Below are 13,661 nucleotides of genomic sequence, written 5' to 3' on the forward strand. Positions count from 1 at the left end.
GCCATGGCCGGCGTTGATGGCTGATGCAGGGGGAGCAGCAGCACGCAGGTGATGCGTGTGGGAGGCTGGCGGAGGCTCGCGACTGAGGTGACGCTTGCAGTGGTGGTTGGCGATGGCTTAAGTAGCAACGGCTGTCGGCATCGGCGGCGAGAATCAGAGGCAGCGACGATCGGCTATGGCAGCACGCTGGTGTGGTTGTTGTGCGCGGGAAGCTGGGCCGCGGTGGGTCACGCTAGTCGCATCGGTGGCCAGTGGTCGTATGGTGGCGGGGAGCAGCCGACGGAGGCAAGTTGGTAGGTGACAGTGGCGGTGGCTCGCGGCCGTGATCGGAAGCTGCTGTGCGAGAGGTTGGAGAAGGAGAAGACACGCGCGGGAGAAGAAGAACAGAGGGAGAAAATGAGAAGAAAAAGAAAGAAAAGAAAAATAAATAAAGAAAAGAAAATATAGAAAATAAAGAAAAATAGAGAAAAATGCTGAAAAATTTTAGAAAAATTGGGAAAAGTTCTAGAAATTGATTTGGGCCTTGAGAAGTATGCCAGAGGCTCGAAAATGAGATTTTGGTCATAAGATGGCAATCAATGAGACAACGCCGGTGTAGGCGATTGGCCAATTTTCTTTTCTAGATTGACCAAGATAAATTTATAATTTCTTTTCTAGTTATTTATATTATGTGGAATAATGTAATGTGAAGAGTTAGGTTGGATTAAACCCTTGATCGGGGTTAATTGGAAGTTGTTTCCGAATGGTTTTGCGGTGTGTGGCAAAATATGAGCCCTGGTTTAATGTCTGTTGTATTGTTGGGTTTTTGTGTGGTTGTGTCTAGCTTTAACCGGGGAGGCGGTGATCCTAGAAGAGCTCGAGGGTTAGGCTGGAGTTCGTGTCGAGGCAGAGATGAGGTTTCGAGCCAAGTAAGGGATGACCCCAAGGGTGATGGTCTTGCATGCATTTATAAATATTTTCTTATGAGTTACATGTAGTGGTTAACGCTTGCATGATATGAGTTCTAGTGTATCTATGGCCATATGGAGGACTAGTGTTGTGGGAAGGGTTGGTTGATGCCTTAACCTATGGAGGTTATGAGGGCATGAAAGACTACCCATGTTGCATTTCATTTTTGCATTACATGCTCTCTCATGCTTCATTTACTTATGCATTGCACCCTTATTGAGTCTTTGTAACACCCCATGTTCGTATGAGGATGCCACGTAATTTCGATGAGTTTAGAATACCGAAAAATTGGTTTAATAGCAATTATAAGTACCGAATCGGCTGCATGGAATACCTCGGAGTGAAATTGTCTAAGTAAAATGATATGGTTTCGATAAGCGTTCCGAGTTAGGATTTTTGGTATCAAAAGAAATCGAATCGCGAACGATTTTCGGTACAACTAAAATACAACTGTCATTTAGGCTGTAAAATCGAATTGTTGTAGGAGTCTCCTGAAAAATCAACAAAACCCTAGGGGGGCTCCAGTTTCGCATAATGAGCAACCCTTCAGTGGTGTTGGGATGAAACGACAGCCCGGAAAGGTCAGTGGGGCGAATCATCCTTTTGACTAAGTTTTGAGTTATTAATTTTGGATTTTCGATATTGTAATGCAAATTAATTTGTGGTTTGAGGGCATGGTTACAATAAAAAAAAAAAAAAATTGTCAAGTGATATTAAGATGAACTATGGGGATTAAAAGTGTAATTTTCCTTTTGTTGGTATATTATATAATAGCTATATAGATATCTATACATATGTGTGTGCGCGTGAGAATGGCCAACGATTAGCTTCTGTGAAGCTTTAAATGGCCGAGATTTTGGCCACAAAATAGGGAGATTGTGGCAGCAAGATTTGAGGGTATGACAGCAGGATTTGAACAGCTGGATTTAAGGAAGATATGGCAGGTTTGGGGCACTGGTTTGCCTATAAATAGGATGAGAATTGAAGAGGAAAGAAGCAAGAAATGGAGAAGCAGAGAGCTTCGGCCGAGAGAGATAGAGAGAGAACTTGTGAGATTCAGAGAGAGAGAGAGTAAGATCGTGGGAGAGAGAGAGCACGGCTGAGGAATGGCCATTTCCAGCAGCCAAAGGCGGCCATGGTCGTGAAGCAGAGCTTCGATGCTCGACCATGGCAGATGAGGAAGCAGGGCAGCAAGTAGAGGCAGCCTAATGCGGGTGGAGGCGAGCTCGGTTGAGGCGGGAGCGACGGCCGGCAAGGCCAGCAAGCGACCAGAAGAGAGCTCGAAGCGGCAGCCATGGCCACCAGCACGCAGCGGCTAGGCAGCAAACTGACGGCGGCTGCGAGCAGCAACTCGCGGCGGTGCGTGGCGTCGGGGTCCGGCGGGCATGGAGCAGCCGGCGACGGTGGAGGGCATGGCATAGGCGACGGCGGTGGCGCTAGCAGCAGCTCGCCACGGTGGTGGGCTGAAGCTGGTGTGTTGCAGGTCACGCGGGAGGAAGCGAGAGGAAGAAGAAGAGAGGGAGAAGAAAATAAGAAAAGAAAAAAAAAACAAAAAAAAAGGAAAATTCTTGGAAAAAATCTCAAAAATAGGATTTGGTGATTTATTATTATTCCGGAGATTTTGGCAAAGAAAAATTGTTCGAGCACGCGTTTCGAGATTAGGGCACTCATACCAAGGAAGCTGGAGAAGTAAAGTCAAGGTAAGCAAAATTCTATAGAAAATTCAAGAATATTATTTTATGAATTGTCATAGTGAAATATTTAAGAAAATATTTGAAAAATATTTAAGTTTGGATTTATTGAGGAAAATTAGGAAGAAATAGAAAGAAAATTAAAGAAAATGTCAGAAATTATAGAAAAATAGGTTTTAATGTTCATTTAAATAATTATGGTGATTAGGATGCTTTGAGGCTTAAGTTGAAGTGACTCGTGCAAATTTTGAGATTGGCACGTAAATCGAGGGAATGCACAAATATCGAGGTAAGTGGTACTTCCCAATTAAAATTAGTTTTACAGAAAATGTTTGGTTGTAAGTGATTTATGTTTAAGAAACTCGATCCTCAGGAATGTTTTCATCATATTGACATGCCCTGATATGTATTCATCACGTAGACTACATACATGACATGACTATGAAATGCATAAATACACGTTGATATCATTGATCACGCGCATTTGAGGTCGTAGGAAGTACGAACTGGCACCACTGCTTTACCAAAGGTGCACCCATACACCTCAGCTTCGAAAGAGAGGGCCGCAAAAATGGTAGGTAGCATGAGGGGTGCAGTTGACACTTACGAGGAAAGACATTGCATTCATGCACGAAATATATTTTTGTACCCTTACTTAGATGGTTCATCATCTAGCTTAGGTTTTGCCCTTGAAATATTCAAACGTTCCAGATGGAGATGGTAGCAGATCTGAGGATAAATGAGGCATGAAATGGCACTTAGCATGGTGCATGAAGAATGAAATGTATATTATGTAGCCCATGTATTTAAGTTCTGCTACTTTAAATTCTGAACATTTGGAGGAATATTGAAGATGTAAGAATTTATTTATGATTAATGTTAAGATATCAGGTTTTGATCTTCGCTTCCGCATTTGATGTGTATAGAGATTCTCTTTCAAGATTAATAGATGGGAATTCTGGGACGGATTCGAGGAATGATGTGGTTTAGTTTTAAGTGTGAAAGCAAAAAATTTATTGTCCTGAAATTGTCCCAAGTTATAACGCGCCAAGAAAAGCGAGGCGTTACAGTCTTTATGACTCATGAGGTTTTACCTCATGTTGTAGATGTTGTAAGTTCGAATGCCAATGGTGATGATATCAAGAGGTTGAAGTGGCGACTAGCGTTGTTGCCCGAGTTTGTGAATTATATTATCTCCTGTATGTATTCATGTGAATGTATATGTTATTGAGTGCTAGATGTATCTAGTTGTTGTAATCATCATAGTGTGGTAGGTGATTGTGAGATTTCTTGATGTATATGGCTTAGTTGGAGGAGCCGAGTTTCGGATCAGGTAAGGATCAAAAGGGTATGTTCTCATAAATCTCTAGTACTCAGTGGATATTTAATGCTCTAGTTTTGTGCCTGGGTTACCTCTGACTTGCCGTGAGACGAGCTGAAAAAAGATGAAGCTCACTCGGATTTCGGGTGTAACACCTCATCTCCTAGAACTACCCGAGAAGAGGTGTTACGGGGAAAATAGATAAAATACAATATACTCTCTGATAAACTGAAAGTGATACCATAACTGAACATCTTAAACAAACTGAAATGAAACTCTCAGTCAACATAAACTGAAAACCAAAAACTCTATCTAAGGGACAATTCCTCAACTGAAATATAAATGAAATACTACTAAACTTGACAAGACACTATCTAACATCAACACTGACAAAACTCCCAGACATCTTTAGGTCTTGAGCAGCTCCACGTACATACACTAGAGACCATTGTTGCTAGGCCCCACTTCTAGTACTCCCCCGCTAGGACCTGGAAAAGTGAATAGTACAAGGTGAACTACAAAGCTCAGCAAGTAATAGGTAGAAAGAATAATTGAAGCTGAATCGAAGAATATCGATACTGATAAATAACTCATTGAACTTATACTGTATAATCACTATCTGATTGCATTCATAAAAATGTAATGCACATAAACTGTAAACTAAATGCAGATATGCAACTTTGGCTCATAAGCTCACATAACTGTAAAACACATCTGACTGATCTGAATCCTGCAAATAGAAAAACTACAAGCACATACTGTGGGCAATATGCCCTTAGCCCCCTGGTAGCCACCAGGCGGGCAACTCATAAACTAAGCTGAAACTGAAACTGGTGGGATCCCCGCGGACAAGCTGCCTAGCGGGCATAATGCAATGTTATGTTCATACACATGCTGGCACACGATATGTAGTGCTCCATATAAAGTCATACTAAATGCTCATTTCACAATGTATGCACATAATCTCACAGAATAATGTTGAACATGTCATAATAAATACTAACCATGTAATTTGATTTTCAATATATTGAAATACAATGATTTTATGAATTACGTTTTATGGCATGGGCATGTTTAATTTGTCATATTCTGGCATTTGAATTCAATATTGGAAGGTATTGAATACATTAATTGATTTAAACTTGAATTAGGACTCACTGGAAGCATATTTGAAATTCTAGAAAGGCCATCCGGATATGGATGAAGACATCCAGATTTGAGTGGGGACATCCGAATATGAAACAAGTCATCTGGACACACTGGAAGCACAAGGAATGAGCTAGTCGGATATCCTAGAATGTATTCAGATATGAATTGGGATATCCGAATATGATTTAGGTCATCCGAATATCTTACTGAGGCATTCAGATGCTACTGGAGACTATTCGAATATGAAATTCAACTTTTGGAAGAGCCATCCGGATACTGAATGAGGCATTTGGATATACTGGACCTATCCAAATATCATTCGCAAAAAACTATAGGCTCATCTGGATATGGACTAAGACATCTAGATATCACTTACAGAGAATAATAGACACATCCGGATACAACTCAAGGCATCCGGATATTACTCACAGAAAGCCTTAGACTCATCCAGATACAACACAAAGTATCCGGATATCACTCACAACCAACTAGACACATCCAGATACGACTCAAGGCATCCGGATACTACTCACAATCACTACTGAACACATCCAAATATGAACAAGATCTATCCAGATACCATTCACAATAGGCACTGGACTCATCCATATGTGATACAAATCATCCGGATATATTGCTAAAGCCATTCAGATATGCCCAAGGGCCATCCTGATGTCACTCATAGAACTTGAACCATTCAGATATGCTCGAAGGCCATCCAGATATCACTCACATAAAACTTTTTGACACATCTGGATAGCCTCTAGCCCATCCGGATGTTATTCACAAACTTGAAAAAATTCATCCGGAGATGAAGACTCACATTCGGATATCTGCAATTCTTAAACTAGAAATGAACGAATAGAGACTGAAACTTGAACAAATCTTAATGAAACTATACCATTTTGAAATAAATCTTGGAAAAATCAATCCCAACTGATATGAAACAACTTTAAGGATGATTCAAAGATAATATTTAATTGAATCACTGTAGAAATCATGCACATCTAGATTATGCATTCACTGTTTACGTATATACATATATATATACGCACTGCAACTGATATAAATCTAAGAACTCAATGAAGAACTAGAATAATCTAAAATCAAAACTGACATGAATCTGTAATGAAAGGGATTACAAGAAGAATACTTGCCTTATGCTTTGATCAGATTTCTCAAACGATACAATGAAAATCTCCTAAGCAACCTTGAACTCTCTATGTTGCTTCTTGGCTTCCTGCTCCTTCACGGCGTAAGGAGAAACTATGGCTAATGCCTATATTTATACACATAAAAGCCCTAGATCACACTCCTTCTATAACTTGGATTCCTTCTCCAAATCTAACTAGGAGACTCTCAATCCAAATCCATCTCATACATGGATTCTCATTCTCCCTTAAATACATAATCTCACTTAATTAATAATAATATAAAAATTATTATTAAAACTCTCAAATAATAATAAAACTCTAGAATTACCTTCATGCCCTTACATTTAATTTTCACAATAAATAAATGCCATTGAATGCTATTTAAATATTATTCTCTCAATTAAAAATTACTAGATTCCCACCTTAGCAAATTCTTTTAACTCCAAAATTAAATATAATTAAATGTTATTATTTTCCTTCAAAATCTCTAAATTGCCACATTAAATAATTAATTGGAAAAATCTCTTAATAAAATACTTCAATAATTAATTAAATAATTCTTGAATAAATACTGAGCCCTCTAACGGGTCGTTACATCGGGTTCGGATCCGTTGAGTTTCATTGTCTGTGTTTGGAACCGATTTCTCGAGTGGAGAGAAGGGAAGGACGAACTCTAGTGCCCACCTTGGGCGTTTCTTATTGAAACATAGTCCAACCCTTTAGTTGTTGGTTTATCATGTGAATAATCTGGTCAATTATTCACCAGTTATACCCGTAGGTGGAAGCGGGTCGTTACATTACCCTTCACTAGTATTATTAATCAAAAAGAAAGATGACAGTTAAAGATTCTATGTAAATTATAGAGCTCTAAATTTTGTCACTATTAAAGACAAATTTTTTATACCTGTCATTGATGAGTTGCTAGATGAATTACACGGTGTCATGTTTTTTTGTTGTTAAAAATTTTATATTTAATTTATGAAGAAAATAATCTTAAAAAATATTTTCAATAAATTTGGTTTATTGATGATTTTCAAAGCATTTCTATTATTTTTTTCTAAAATATTTTATATTTTCTTATATTAAAAAAAACACATACTTATATATTTATATATCTCTTTATACTCATATTTATATATGTCTTTCAGAACAACTAAATATTAGTTTTGGTTGATAAAGGAGTATGAAACTTATAAAAATATCTCTTTTAAATTGGAAAACTTCATGCTCATATATTCTTATATTCTTCAAAATAACAAAGTCCAGTTTTATATAAATCGAACTTGATGTTAAAATGTTAGAGAAAATATTTTTAAAAATTAGTTAAGTATAAAAGCTTTTGTTAAACTAAGTATATGTATTTTTGAAGTTTTTGAAAAAAAAAAAGTAGCCAAATATATTTTTAAAGCTTATACAATATTTTTCGATCTTAAAATTCTTTCATGAAAATCATTGCTCAATTTTTGTTACTACAAAAACCTACTTGAGTATATGTTATATCTTTAAAGCTATAATCGAGTATGATATTTCTATAATTGAGTATCTTGATATTTATTAAAATCTGAACATACTTTTTAATTGAGTGTATGTTTTTCTTAGTCAAGTGAGCCTAGCCAACTAGTCAAGTGCATAATGCAAAGTTTGTGTGGCTTGTGAGTCAGTCGAGTAATGTTTTCTTATACTCGAGTGAGGCTTCTATATAATCGATTACATGAATTGTCCAATCGAGTGTCCTCCTCATTAGTCAAGTGAGTCTAGGACTTAGTCGAGTAAGTGGCATATGATTTTAAATTGTATAGTCATTACTCAAAAAGAAAAAAGGAAACAGGTTTGACCGTTAGAGCTTTATTTGAACAGGTTTTACTACATCTCTTTTCTCAAAATATTTTCAGTATTTACAAAAATTTTGAAACACCAAATTCACCCATTCTTAGGTATTCTTTTCATTTACTAAGCTCGGTCTTCAATTAGGATACCATCGAGTAAGGATGAAACCTAAAGACATTGAGAGAATGACCTTCTAGACACACCATGGCCATTATGAGTTCTTACTAATGTCGTTCAACCTCTAATGCTCCATCGACATTTCAAGCACTCATGAATGAGGTATTCCGTCCATCCTTGCATCAATTTATTTTAGTATTTTTTTATGACATTCTAATCTACAACTGTAGTTGGGAAGAACAACTTCACCATGTCACCATGGCATTCTCCATTCTGTGAAGTCATCGCTTATATGTCAAAAAGGAAAAAATGTAGCTTTAGCCAATGAGAGGTGCAATACCTATGCCATATTATTACTGAAGCTGGAGTTCAAGTTGATCCCTCTAAGGTTGCAATAGTTTTGGAATGGCTAATTCCATCAACAGTGAAGGCTTTACGAGGTTTTTTTGGGCTTACAAGTTATTACCAAAAATTCATACAAAATTACGGGTTTATTACAACTCCCCTCACTAGTCTCCTAAACAAGGATTCCTTCATGTGGAAGGCCTTAGTTAGTGCTCATGTTCTCGCCCTTCCAGCTTTCTCAAAGCCTTTTGTTGTTGAATGTGAAGCTTTGGGCATGGCAATAGAGGTGCAGTATTGATGTAAAGTTAATGGCCCTTACCACACTTTAGTCTTACTTTGCATGGCTGATAATTAGCACTATCTATATATGAGAACGAAATAATGGCTTTGGTCCTAGTTGTTCAAAAATGGAGACCATACCTTCTGGGTCGTTGTTTCATTGTTTCGAATAGACCACATGAGCCTCAAGTATCTCAGGGAGCAATAAATTGTTACAGATGCCCAGCAAAAGTGGTTAGTGAAGCTCATGGGATTCAGTATTGAGTACAAGCATGGAAGAGACAACATCACCACCGATGCACTTTCTCATAAGATGAAAGAAGAAGAAGTCCAGGCGATAAGCCATTTGATTCCAAAATGGTTAGATGCCATTAATATAACTATATAGTAATGGCACCACAACCCAAGAGGGGGTGAATTGGGTGGTTTTTAAAAATTGATTGAATTTGAAATCTTTTTTGCAAAAGAATGAGGATTTAGTGCAAAGAGAGAATGAAGAAAATGCTTAACAAGATAAATAAAGAAAAAATGTATGCAAAGAAGAAGACACAAGGATTTATAGTGGCTTGACTAAACTAAGTCTAATCCACTCCTTTAGCTCCTCACTAAATCTTCATACTTGATCACAAGTAAGCCCTCTAGTTCCCAAAACTAGGAATCACAATCCTCCTACAAGTGATGTAAGTCCTCTAGCAAATCTTGCTAGAAAATACAAACCTTCTACTTGTACACAAGTAGGCCTTCTAGCTATACAAGTTAGGAAAACTGAGAATGACACAAAAAAGAGAATCTAAGAGTAAACACTCTTAGTTACAAGATCTCTCAAAATAAACAAAAGGCTTCAACAAAATGATACAACTGATAATCAAAGCCTTTGGAGAGAAAAATGAAGAACAACTGAGTATGCAAAAGATTGACCACTTGAAAGCTTGTAATAAATTCTCTTGAATGTCTTGAATGATCCTCAAGAACTCTATTTATATAGCTTGGCGAGCTCTTTCAAAATATAGCCATTGGTAGTGGAGGAGCGTCTTAGACAAGTTGTCAAACTAGCCGTTGGAAGATTCTGCTAAAGAAATGGTTGACAGTTTTAACTAATCTATCGACAGGTTAGTTCATTTTTGAAAGGCAATTGACAGTTTAGAGCACATCTGTCGACATTTTGGAACAAGAACATAAATGGTCGATAGATTAATATAATTGGTCGATAGTTTAATTCAATTTTTGAAAATTAGCAAGTGGACAATCCCGAAACACAAACGGTCGACAGATTCAAAGAATGGGTCTACAAGTTAGTTCAAAAATTTAAAAATCAATCGACACTTTGATCAAAATGGTCAACAACAAACAACAAAGAGCAAGAATTTGGGTAGTCGACAGCTTGGACCAAACGACCAAAACGATCAACAATTGGTCCTTTTCATTTAAAATATATTGCTCTATTTTCTCCAATTCTTTAAAACCAATTTTGAAACACTTTAATAAGATTATTTTAGAAACATATAACTCTATTTTTCCAATCTCCATTAAGTACTTGTGTTAAAAAAATAATTTGTATGTAGAGAATATGAAATTGATTTTTGTTTAAATCCAAAAATGATGGTTTTAGGATATCAGCCCACCATGAATTACAAAGGTTTTATTAGTTGCACTTTGAAGAAGAAATAATTGGGTCGTGGAAGCTACAAGATAGAGTTCTCTTTTTTAAAAAGTGAATTTATTTATCCTTAGATTCGATCCTTATCCTTGTCTAAAGGGAATCACTAGTACGATGATAAGGGCAAAAATAAAATCTTAGGCAACAGAATATAATATACACGCCATACAAAGCTTGGGTATTTAAACAACATGCATATTTAACAAATGAATACGTAAATAAATGCATACCTATTGTCTGATGTAAGGTTGGGGTACAAAAATAATTTCTGTACTGAGATCGTATCCACCTCACGTTGTGTAGTCTTAGTCTATCCACACCTAATATGTTGAATTATACTGTTTGGGTCATTTATTCTTTTGCTAGACACGAGGTTCCGTCATAAGTGCCCGCATCTCAAAATTATACACATGACCTTTACATGTATAATTTCTATGGCAGCAGAATATTTTCAGAGGAAGCAAAGTAAGAAGAAAGAATAAGAGGAAGCAGTGTAGGGAGAGAGAGGGAGAGAGAGAGAGAGAGAGAGAGGAAGGCAGAGGCCCTGCCTCTATTATTTAATCAATTCCACCCTCCTTTTTCTTCCTCCTTAATTTCAATTGAAATTGAAATCCGTCACCTCTTACTATGAAATCTATTGTGCAATCAATAATTGATTTTACTATACACTATGCATTTTAAGATTAACTATGCACTATGCATTATTGGTAGAGGGCCAAGGGTCAACTTTTGACTAACCATTTTCAGAAGTAATACTATATGGTGTGTGAATTTCTAGGTTCACTACCCGCTAGCAATTTGATAACATTGAAACCCTTTTCAGTATTGATCATAACTTCTCCAAATCTCAATGATGTTCTGAGAGTTCCTAAATAGTGTTTAACAGCGGTTCAGGACAATATAGGTTGTAGTGAAGTCTCACTTCAAGTGAACCTATTACAGTTAACGATTATCGTGTGCTATAATCCTTCCATCACTTAACGTCCTGATTGAGTAAGAATCATGGAGTAACAAACTCATAAACTCAATAACTATGTGTCAGATCTCATTAACGTGACTAGATGACACTAACCCTTACACCTCCGCCTGGATCTAAGACTGAGGAAGACTAATTTTAATGTTGTGAGAATGAGGATTTGATAGTGAAACGGGATGTTTATGTACACGCATATGGTCAAACAAGAATACAATAGTGATATGAGATGCTTATGATGTACATGTATTAATAGGGATAAAATAGCGGTATGTGATGGTTAGGGCATTTAATTGATAGTACTAATTTTTTAGGTTTTAGGATGGATTATATGGCTACTTCGGGGATTATAAAGTAGTGATATGGGATGTTTATGATATATAATGTCACTAATCTTTGAGTTTCTTGGTGACAGGATAAGTCGTGTAGCAATTTTGGCAGATATAGACGAGTGTCAACAAGATCAAATGAGTAAGTAGAATGAGATATGATGCCTATCCAATGCTATTAACCTTGAGGTTCCTTGATGACAGAATAGATTATATGATTATTTTTGGGTATCCTGGGAGGTAAAATGGTGAAATGAGACATTTATTTGATGTTACTAATCTTTGGGGCTTTGATGACATGATAGGTTACATGGCTATTTTGGGAGATATAGGTGATTGTTAATAGAACCTAAAGAGTAAGTTGGGGCAAGATGTAAGTAAGTAGTTTAATGAGATTGAACCTAACTGGAAACTTGGGTAGCCGACTAGATCTTTGGGGATATTTTCATATAAGGATTATTGGAATCCCTTTAATAATTATATTGAGAAAATCGAAGGATTGGAGGCATCGAGAGACAAGTTAGAAACTTGGATTTTAAAGACAATTTGATTTGTGGTCCGATAAGAATTAACCAATGCCTTGTAAGTATTTGAGAGATTTAGAATCCTGAGGAATTGAGGTATTTTCATCCTAATATCTATGTGGTGAAATGAGAAGCCTATATACATGTACACCTATGCACAAATGAGGATAAATAGTGATATGTGGCGTTTATGGCAATTAACAGATGTTACTAATTTTTGAACTCGTTGATGTCAGGGTAAGTCACACGTTGTTTGGGGAAATATAGATACCACAACGAAATTTGATGAGTAAGTAAGGAGTATAGTACAAGTAAGTCTTTCAGTTATTTGGTGAAATTAAGCCCCTAGCCAAAATCCAGTAAGTTAAGATTTGGGGACATCTGAAAAAATTGGATTTTCAGATAAATCCTCATGTATAGTTTGTTAGAATTTCCCATTAACAACTATTTGTAGAAATTTGATAAATTTGGAGCCTTGGGAGACTAATTGAATTTTTAGGGTTACTTTCATAAATGGTTTGTTAGAATCTCGTATTAACGACTATTTTGCAGGAACTTGATATATTTGGGAATCTTGAGGATTCTAGGAATTTTGGAATTTGGAATCAATGATTACGGAATTAAGGTAAGTCTGGTTCATGGAATTCTTATATCGATCTTGAGGATATTTGGGTAATGATGACTTAGGATTAACAGTCAGTTGGGCTCACGAAGAATTCGAGAAATCCTAAAGATTCTTGGGTTATGATTTATCAGTTGATTGTGCATAGTCTAAGACTATTTTATTGTTAAGAAATTTTGGGAAGACTAACTGGATTTTGAAGGCACGGTTCGTCAAAATTTACAAATATTTTATAGGTATTTGATGGATTTAAAATCTTGAGGATTTTAGATAGTAAGTTCTCAAGAGACCATTTTTTTGTCTAATTATTTTACAGGAATTTTAGGATTTGGAAGATTGTCATAATCAAGGACATGAACCCAATAAAGGTTTAGTAAGCAGCTAGCTCATGGAATCTTTGTGCAAATTTTGAGGATATGGGCATTTGGATATGATGGATAGGTATCAGCTAATTCATAGGAAGTTGGGGTTGTCAGGAAAACCTATGATTTTTGAGTATTTGTCTTGGAAGTTGATTTTGAATAATTCGGGATTATTTTACTAAGGTTTAAATATTGATCTTAAAATTTTAATGTGTAGATATTTCTAGATTGTAAATACATGGTGATCCCAAAGTCGTGGACATAGAAGCAACATTCAGGAAGAGGAGATGCAACTCCTCCGTGAGGAAATGATGGAAACATCACAAGAGAACCCGCTTCAAGGAAGAAGTTAAGAAGGTGAGA

The sequence above is a fragment of the Diospyros lotus genome, chromosome 3 (assembly GCF_014633365.1).
Source record: "Diospyros lotus cultivar Yz01 chromosome 3, ASM1463336v1, whole genome shotgun sequence".
Taxonomy (NCBI): Eukaryota; Viridiplantae; Streptophyta; class Magnoliopsida; order Ericales; family Ebenaceae; genus Diospyros; species Diospyros lotus.